Below are 8,436 nucleotides of genomic sequence, written 5' to 3' on the forward strand. Positions count from 1 at the left end.
TTTATTTGTTTTTTTTTTTAAGATTTATTTATTTTTATTATAGTCAGATATACAGAGAGGAGAGACAGAGAGGAAGATCTTCCATCTGATGATTCACTCCCCAAGTGAGTGCAACGGCCGGTGCTGCACCGATCCGAAGCCGGGAACCTGGAACCTCTTCCGGGATCCCACGCGGGTGCAGGGTCATAAGGCTTTGGGCCGTCCTCAACTGCTTTCCCAGGCCACAAGCAGGGAGCTGGATGGGAAGTGGAGCTGCCGGGATTAGAACCAGCACCCATACAGGATCCCAGCGTGTTCAAGGCGAGGACTTTAGCCGCTAGGCTGTGCCGCTGGGCCCCGAAAATTGGATTTTTAAAAGCAATATTTTATCAGGCTGGTGTAATATCAATTGGCTAATCGTGGCTATGCAAGCCCCGACATCTGTAAGGACGCCGGTTCTAATCCCGGCTGCTCCACTTCCCATCCAGCTCCCTGCTTGTGGCCTGGGGACGCAGTGGAGAGTGACCCAAAGCCTCGCATCTGCATGGAATACCCGGAAGAAACTCGCGGCTCCTGGCTTCAGAGCAGCTCAGCTTTGGCTATTGCAGCTATTTGTAGAGTGAACCAGCAGATGGCAGAGGGAAAATATTTCTGTCTCCCCTTCTTTCTGTAAATCTGCCTTCCAATAATAAACAAACATTTTTTAATTATTTATTATTTTTAATTCATTAATTACATTGTATTACATGACACAGTTTCATAGGTACTTGGGTAATAAACAAACATTTTTAAAAATTAATTTTATCATGTGAAGATGCGCACTCACGCTGATAGTACCAATCCAGCTCTGATAGAACTGCATTCCTGTCAACTCTCTGACTACAGCTCTGGGCCATCTGCACCTGGAATGAAATGATTCCTGCAGCTGGTGTTGTGCCACGGTGGGTCAAGCCACACCTGTGACACAAACAACCTGTATGCGTATTGGTTTGAGTCCTGGCTGCTCTGCTTCCAATCCAGCTCTCTGCTGGTGCACCTGGGAGAGCAGTGGACGATGGCCCAGGAGCGTAAACCCCAGCTCCCTCCGTGGGAGACCCACAGGGGGCTCCTGGCTCCACCCTGCCCGTTGTGGTCATGTGGGAATTGCATCAGCAGATGGGGCATCACGCTCTACCTTTCTGCATTTTTCCTTCTCTCTCCCTCTCCCTGGAACTCTGCCTTATAAGTGACTACATTTTTTAAAGCATGATTCCTAAACATAGTTACTTTCTTGTTTGTATGATAATGTGAAACAATAAATTCAAAATAAGTTTAGGATTAATATGTACCTTACAATTACTTTTTTCTGAAGATTTATTTTACTTGAAACACAGATTTTTGCAGAGAGAGAAGGTGAGAAAGAGAGAGATCTTGAACCTGCTGTTTCACTCCACAAATAGCTGTAATGCTCAGAGCTGAGCTGATCTGAGGCTGGGGCCCTGGAGCTTCCTCCCGGTAGCCATGTGGGTGCAGAGAGGCCCAAGGGCTTGAGCCATCCTCCACCACCTTCCCTGGTCATAAGTAGAGAGCTTTAACTGAAGTGAAACAATTGGGACACAAACCAGTGCCCAGAAAGGATGCTGGTGCTAGCAAGAGGAGGATTAGCATGATATGCCACTACACCAGTCCCAATGCCTTACAATTACCAAAAATTCAAAATAGTCCAGTTACACTTGTAGTATTCCATTAGGCGGTTAAAATAGTTTTATCCAAGCCTTGTCCTATATGTAGACATTTAGACTGTCCAAGTCACATCTAGTATTTTGTAATTATAAACAGCGCTTCAGTGAGTAAACCACTTTAATGCCTTTGGAGAATACCCTCAGGGTTAATTTTTGGACTTGGGATTTCAGCGTTAAAAGCTGAAAGCATACATGATTTTGTTATGCATTGCCATTTTCCCTTGAAAAAGGATAATACGCTTCTCTTACCCGAAGTCATACTCATCCTCGGACAGAGATGCTCCGTCCATGTGTGCATTCCCCACACGCCCACAGTGTTGAGGCAGACTGGAGAAAGAAGCCTGGAATCCAGTTCAGGGGACCACGGGGAGCCTAGCATTTTCTGCGTGGCGTCTCCCAGGAAGTGCATGAGCAGGAAGCTGGGAGGGAAAGCAGAGCCAGAACTCGGACCCAGGCATGCCAGTAGGGTCTGCAGGCATCTTGGGAGGAACTTTAACTGCGTACTAAATGCCCGTCCTGAACATTCTAGACTTCAAGTTCTGCCAGTCTGTAGCATAATTTACATCCTCCAAGGATGAGGGAAGTTGAACATTGTCTCATGTGCTTTGTGTGCTTATTTCATGTATTATGAACTTAAATCAGTCTTATCAAGGACTTTTCAGTACTGACAAAGCATGTACTGTGTTTGCCGCCAGCGCCATGCGCCTGTCCTCTCACCGACACCACAGGACCGAGATACAGCACCGAGCTCAGAGACACCCTGGGCTCACCGAGTCTGCAGCACGCACTGCTTTCCTCATTCACGTCAGCATGTGCGCCCTGGCACCACCGTCACTCCCACACCAGGGTCCAGAGTTCAAGCAGCACTGGGTCCGTACACGACCTCCCACGCCGAGTGTCGACCCAACCGTGTGAAGTCAGGAGCAGCAGATGAAAGACGGGACATGCTGTCAAAAACACATGTCAAACGTCTGTTGTCGGGGTCCGTGTGATGGATGTAGACAAACAGGAAGGTGTGAGAAACATTGCTTCCATTGCAGGCAAGGCCGCGAAGGAACTCCCCGCCGAGCAGGGCTCCGGTGGGACGTTGTTTTGATCACCTGAATGCAGCCCGCTTTCCATTGCCGGACACCGGACTTCCCCACTGAGTTTTCAGTGATCTGCCTAGGCACTGTCTGCCCCTGCGGAGTTAACAGTTGATGTATGGTATCTGTGCGAGCTTGGAAGTTGATGTTACTGATATTCGCCTTTAGCATAAAGGTTTTTACCTACTACTGCTACGGCTGCACCATTGCTATGTTAATCAAAGGTGTTCTGTCCTCAGGTGGTGGGGACTTGTTTACAGCCTTTCCTCTCCCATTGACGATATGCTAATCAAGGGTGCTAACTTCCCAGGTATAGGGGAAACCCATTCTTTCTCTCTTTGATCTTTTGGGTCCTGCCTCCCGGACACATTCCTCCCTTAGCTGATTCAAGAGGTATGTGTTACTGGTTGAGCTTTCCTTAGGTGAGACAAATGGCAGAATTATCTTTAGCAACACCCATTTAATCATGACGTAAAAGGTCTGAGCCAGAGTTTAACTGATTCTGTATAAATAAAGCAGACAGCTTTATTGCCGTGTCCACTATCTTCAAGGAATTCTGGTGGTCCGTCTCTTTCTTTCTGCGCCTCATCCACGCACCCTTCCCGAGTTCTGAAACCCAGGCTGGAGCTGGACTCCGGCAGTCTGTTTGTCCCTCCCGTCAGGTTTCTGAGTTCTCTGATGAAAGGGCACCTCTCCAAACTCATAGTTACGAGCTTCATGTCTCCGAGCACTTTTTTTTTTTTAGATTTATTTTATTTTTATTACAAAGTCAGATATACTGAGAGGAGGAGAGACAGAGAGGAAGTGGAGCTGCCGGGATTAGAACCAGCAGCCATATGGGATCAAGGCGAGGACCTTAGCCACTAGGCCACGCTGCCGAGCCCCATCTGAGCACTTTTTAAACATTTTCTTTAACATTTATTTGTTTGAAAATCAGAGAGAGAGAGATCTTCCATCTACCAATTCACTCCCCAGATGGTCACAGCAGGTGGGCCTGGGCCAGACCTAAACCAGGAGCATGGAATGCCTTTGGGGTCTCCCGTGTGAGTGGGCCATTTTTTCCTGCTTTCCCAGGACATCAGCAGGGAGTTAGATTGAAAATGGAGCATCCTGGACATGAACCAAAGCTCAAATGGGATGCAGGAACCAGGGAGGTTTAGTCCACTGTGACCCAACACTAGCCCCTGGACATTACTTCTATGGAACAAACTCAGCTCTAGGTTATACAATCTTTTGGGATTCCTCACTTGATCTTCTCATTAGTTAAATGATTTCTCAAGCCCCTCCACATCCAAGTACAAGCTGCACAGAGCCTGGGAGCCGTGGCCAGCGAGGCTGTTAGCTCAGTAGATCTGAGCTAGGGAGAGCAACATGGCAGAACACAGCAAGGTTCCATATGAGACGCCCACCTCACAGACCACTGCGTGATTGGGTCCGGACCATCTCTCTGCTCCAGCTTCCTGTTAAGGCGCCTGGGAAGGGAGCAGATAATGGCCCAGCCACTTAGGCTCCTGCCACCATGTGGGAGCCCTGGATTGAGTTTGGGGTTCCTGGCTTCAGCCTAGCCCAGCCCTTGCTGTTGCAGGCAGCTGAGGCATGAACCAGCAGATGTAAGATTTGTATGTGTGAGTACATCTCCCTCTCTGTGACTCTGCCCTTCAAATTAAATTAATAAAAGCATCAGCAAGTCCTGAAGGGGTCTCTTCAGGTGGCTGCAGCAAGCTCCAACTGATGGCCTGCTTTCTAAACCACAGATGCATTCTCACATTCCCCGGATCTGCAGGCGTCCCAGGCAGTGTCTCAGCGCCTGGTGAAGGCCTGCTTCCTGGTTTGCAAGGTGTTCCTGCTGAGTCATCACTCAGCATGCTGGTCCTCTTTGATGCGGGCACTGGTCCCTGTGCCCTGGCCACTCTCAAAGGCCCCACTTCTTAACACTGTCGTACAAGATGACACAAATGTTCAACTGGCAACAAAGCCCAACACTTCTCATTTCCAACTCACTCCCTGGTGGTGTTGCTGATACTGGTCTGGGCACCAAGCTTTGAATAAGGAACCAGACAGTAACCGAGGATTCCAGTGTCAGTTACACATCACAGTATCTGCAATTCCACTTTTTGGCCTCGGCAGCGGGGCCAGGACAATATACGCTGGGGAGGGTTGGGAGGCGTGAGACACCATTTGTGCTTTACTCATGGATGTTGGAGGGGCTTTTAGATGCTATTTAACTTAGGAAAAGGTCAAAACCAAGACTTGCCCAACTGTTCGAAGCCCAGCACAATGGCTCGGTGGCTAAATCTTTTTTTTATTTTTTTAAAGATTTATTCATTTTATTACAGTCAGATATACACAGAGGAGGAGAGACAGAGAGGAAGATCTTCCATCCGATGATTCACTCCCCAAGTGAGCCACAAGGGGCCGATGCGTGCCGATCTGAAGCCGGGAACCAGGAACCTCTTCCGGGTCTCCCACGCGGGTGCAGGGTCCCAGTGCTCTGGGCCGTCAACTGCTTTCCCAGGCCACAAGCAGGGAGCTGGATGGGAAGTGGAGCTGCCAGGATTAGAACCGGCGCCCATATGGGATCCCGGGGCTTTTAAGGCAAGGACTTTAGCCGCTAGGCCACGCCGCCAGGCCCTCGGTGGCTAAATCTTTGTTTTGCACATGCCAGGATCTCAAATGCGCACCACTTTGTATCCTGGCTACTCCGCTTCCCTTCTAGCTCCCTGCTTGGCAAAGCACTGGAGAATGGCCCAAAAGCCTTGGGACCTTTGCACCCATGAAGGAGACCTGAAAGAAGCTCCTGGCTCCTGACTCCAGATCAGCTCAGTTCTGACCCTTGCAGCCATCTGGGGAATGAATCAGCAGATGGAAGATCTTTCTATCTGTCTCTTTCTCCCTGTAAATCTGCCTTTCCAGCATGAATAAATAAATAAATCTGAAAAAGAAACCATGTTACTTGTATTCTGTGTACAGCCTCTTTTAAGAAGGGTCTTGTGTTGGGCTACGTAACCAAGCACCACTAGTGCATAGAGCCTAGGGGCTCGTACGGCGAGACAGCATCAACGCCTTCCTGTCTCCGCACAGACCCCCAAGGGCACAGCAACAAATTGTCACCTGCAGGGTGGATCCATGGGTCTGTCTGACCCAGAATTTATGGACGAATTTCACACCCAGCCCTTTAGCTGTCCTCAGGTTGCAGTCGGCAGAAATTTGATTATGGTGAGATCAATGTGCCAGTCTGTGATGAAGCTCAAGGCCCTGGGTTAGCTGCCCCAAAGAAGGCCACTGGCGTCTGGCAAGACCTCAGAGTTGCTTTCCTGCGATGGCCTTCAGCCGGCAGTAACCCTCGGATGATGGTTGGTCACAGCTTTGGGAACGGAGACCTGTTCTCACCTAGGCTTTTACCACGAGCTGATCATTTGCATATCTTCAATATGTTGACAGAGGCACCACCTTCTCCTGGCGTGACGAGAACAGATGTGACGCCAGAGGCACCATGCACACTGCCTTCCTTGATATTCACGGCCGCGGTGTACGCCGTCTCTGTCTCCATTCTTCACAGGACAGAATGGAGCCTTTGCAGATTTACGGAGCTCATAAATTGCAGGGTCGGAGTCTGAAGTAGAGGTGAGTGTGTGTCACAGCTCAGGGACGGAGGGGCACAGTGAAGGAATGGGTCGCAGGCCTCTGTGTCTCCACCATTCAGCTCTGCAGGATTCACCCCAACCCCTCCCGGGGACCTCACAGTCCTGGGGCCCCAGCACCCCGGACCCTTGCTCCCCATTTGGCCAGTGAGGAAATCCAAGTCTGAAAGGGGCGACTTTGCTCATTTGATAAGACCTTGCTGAAAAGGGAACCCAGTGTCCACAGCTTTGGGCTCCATTGCCTAAATGGGCGGAGTAATGAACGCATTGTTGTCCCTGGAAGAGCGCAGCCCAGCTACCATCAGCACAGTAATTTATCCATTGCCCTTGGTGTTTCGGCTTGCTAGCCCAGTAACGTGGACACGGCGAAGGATCTGGGGATGAGACACCGACACGGAGGAAGTCTCTCTCAGGCCTCTGGAGTCCCCGAGGCTATGGTGGAAACTACTGACCAAGGTCAACTTGTCCAGGTGCCACCCAGCATGGCCACACGGGCTGCGGACTCCTTAGCGGGTCCTCCTCTCTGGGGATTCCACAGACAGGGTGACACAGAGAGCCCAGGAAGCAGGTCAGGTAGTTGAGCTGCCTCCTCTCTTGACCTCTCACCTAGTTCTTGTTTACTCTTTTGCCCACACTCTCATTAGCACAATATTGGCTACAGCTGAGTTCCAGTAGACCAGGTGCTTTCAGCCCCAAGCCATTCCCTGTAGTGCTCAGCTTAAGGAGTGCTTACCAACTCCTTAGCCCACAACACAACACGTTGGGACTGTGGGGCAGACTGGAAGGTCTCCCACATCTGGCAGAGGCCTGGCCCAGTGTGCGTATGCAGGCTGGGGTCAGTGAACGAGGCCCCTGAGGTTCAGAGTGGCTACCTTCAACCCACTCTGTTCAGCCAAAGTGTTCCTTAATTTGTTCCCTAAACGCCAACACTTATTTGAGATGTATTTGTTTTTATTAGAAAGTCATATTTACAGAGAGAAGGAAAGACATAAAGATCTTCCATCTGCTGCTTCACTCCCCAAGTTGCTGCAATGGCTGCAGCTGAGCTGATCTGAAACCAGGAGCCAGGAACCTCTTCCAGGTCTCCAAGGCGGTTGCAGGGTCCTAAGGCTTTGGGCTGTCCTTGACTGCTTTCCCAGGTCACAAGCAGGGAGCTGGATGGGAAGTGGAGCTGCCGGGATTAGAACCGGCGCCCATATGGGATCCTTGCCCGGTTAAAGGCGAGGACTTTAGCCGCTAGGCCATGGCGCCAGGCCCAACACTCATGGCTAAAAAGAATGTATTTAAGTGGAAGACACTGTGCGCATTCACTAAGCTATTTCATTTCTAAGGTAAGCTCTGCTCTTGCTCTCACCGCCCGTTTCCGCGTTTTGGATTTGAAATGTGATGTCACAGAACGCAGCAGTAGCCCTCCGCCTTTCCGTCGTCTCTGTGTGTGACCTCAGCGAGCTCAATGACCTCGTGCCTGGGGACATTGATGGGGATGTCAGTGACCTGTTTGTGGTTCCCTGTCCCCTCGCTGGCCCAGCGCTCAGCCCCTTTTTAGAACGCATTCCTTCCTGCACAGGGTAAGCTACACACATGTTGAGCCAGAGAGGAAGAAAAGGTTTTCAGAAAGAGTAACTGCCCAGTGAAGTCCCGGAAGACACAGACTTGGAACTCTGGGAAACCACACAGTGACCCTTGACAAGGACTGTGGCCAACAGCACTGAGGGATCAAGTGCCCCAGCCAGCCACCCCGGAGGGAAGCAAGTCCCAGGTGGGTGTGACCCCAAGACCAGGCTGGCGGTCAGCTGAAAGGAGTGGTGGTCACTGCCTGGCTTTTAGGACATCTTGCCCAGATGGTAGCAGGTAGCAAACAGGAAGTGAGAGCCAGTGGGAAAGCTAAGCTGAAGATAATGAGTGGGCTTGCCGGTGCTCCTTCCCAGGTGAACTTAAAATCACCAGAAAGTTTGTTGCACCTGGTGTTGGGTCCCCACCACCAGCGCTGGCTGCTGGTCAGGTGGGCCC

General features: G+C 50.5%; 1 protein-coding gene across 3 annotated transcripts in view; it reads right to left on the bottom strand.

Annotated features, from left to right (window-relative positions):
* The window catches only part of COLEC11 (collectin subfamily member 11), a 98,538-nt gene that overhangs the window by 46,184 nt on the left and 43,918 nt on the right, over positions 1 to 8,436 (bottom strand). The gene's annotated exons all lie outside the window — the stretch shown is intronic.

Source organism: Ochotona princeps, chromosome 8 (assembly GCF_030435755.1).
Source record: "Ochotona princeps isolate mOchPri1 chromosome 8, mOchPri1.hap1, whole genome shotgun sequence".
NCBI lineage: Eukaryota > Metazoa > Chordata > Mammalia > Lagomorpha > Ochotonidae > Ochotona > Ochotona princeps.